The sequence below is a fragment of the Geotrypetes seraphini genome, chromosome 4 (genome assembly GCF_902459505.1).
Source record: "Geotrypetes seraphini chromosome 4, aGeoSer1.1, whole genome shotgun sequence".
Taxonomy (NCBI): domain Eukaryota; kingdom Metazoa; phylum Chordata; class Amphibia; order Gymnophiona; family Dermophiidae; genus Geotrypetes; species Geotrypetes seraphini.
In genome coordinates, this window is record NC_047087.1 from 270,304,716 (window position 1) to 270,305,859 (window position 1,144).

General features: G+C 33.7%; 1 pseudogene; it reads right to left on the bottom strand.

Annotated features, from left to right (window-relative positions):
• Positions 1-554: 554 nt before the first annotated feature.
• On the bottom strand, positions 555-683 carry LOC117360161 (annotated as a pseudogene).
• Between the last annotated feature and the right edge of the window lie 461 nt (positions 684-1,144).

Below are 1,144 nucleotides of genomic sequence, written 5' to 3' on the forward strand. Positions count from 1 at the left end.
ATATTTCAAAGAAAAGGTGGTTTTGAACTTTTTATTTGACCATGAAATTGAAATTGAAGGCTTTAAAACATTTTTTAATATCCATTTATCAGTCTTCAACAAAGAATGTCCAAAAATCTGAATCCTCCATTTTGATAAGGGAGATGGAATCTCAAGACCATTAATCTTTTATTTTTGCTTTTATATTACAGTTTTGTGCTTCAGAAAGAAAAGGGATCAAAGTGGCAATTTCACTGGGAAAGATGACAATCATTTTAATTCTTCTTGAGACTGATTAAAACTTTTTGATCGGTTTTCTTACTTTTTTTTATTTATTTACCTCTCAGTCAATGTATTGCTTATGCTGACTTATTATTACGAGGTCAATTCTCAAAGAAATCTAGCTAGAAGACTAAAATAATTATCCAGTTGGATTTCCTGCACTGCATCTCATAGAGTTTATAAAAAGATATGCATTTTCTTTTATCTGCATTAAAAGGGCACATACCTGGGGAGAGGTGGAGTCTGCCAGGGAGAAAATGTTTTTGCCCAAATTATATTTTCAAATGCATGCAGATGGCTTCTTTTTGTAGAGTACAGTAACCCACTGAAAGGAGGTATATCAAGTATTTGTAAACTTAAACATATTAAACTGATAAGAACAGATACTACACTTGATCTTAGCCAAAAGGCCGAGAAGCCACATTGGAAAAATTGGGATCAGCATAGTTTTACCTTTTGGTGGATGAATTTATTTTTGTGTTATAAGTATGAGAAAATGAATGCTGGCATGTTGGGGCATAATAATTTATTCAGATTAGTTTGCGGTCCATTAATGACTTTTGTTACTTTGGTATAATTGTCTTTTACCTTTAATTTCTTTTAGATTTATACACACATCCAGGGAAGGGGGGAGGTGTGTGTGTGTGTGTGTGTGGGGGGGGGTTATCTCAGTTTTATTCCTTAATTGAATGTACTGCAAGGGAGGGGGTGAGTAATTCATTTTGTATTGTTACTTTACAATAATTGACCATATTGCCATGCAGGAACTGTCAAATCTCTATGCTATTGCATGTGGAGCATAATGAACTAATTTGTGTTAAATTTGCATTTCATTGGAGCTAAGTGCTGGGTAGTGGCTTTAACAAGCACTGATTACACTAAT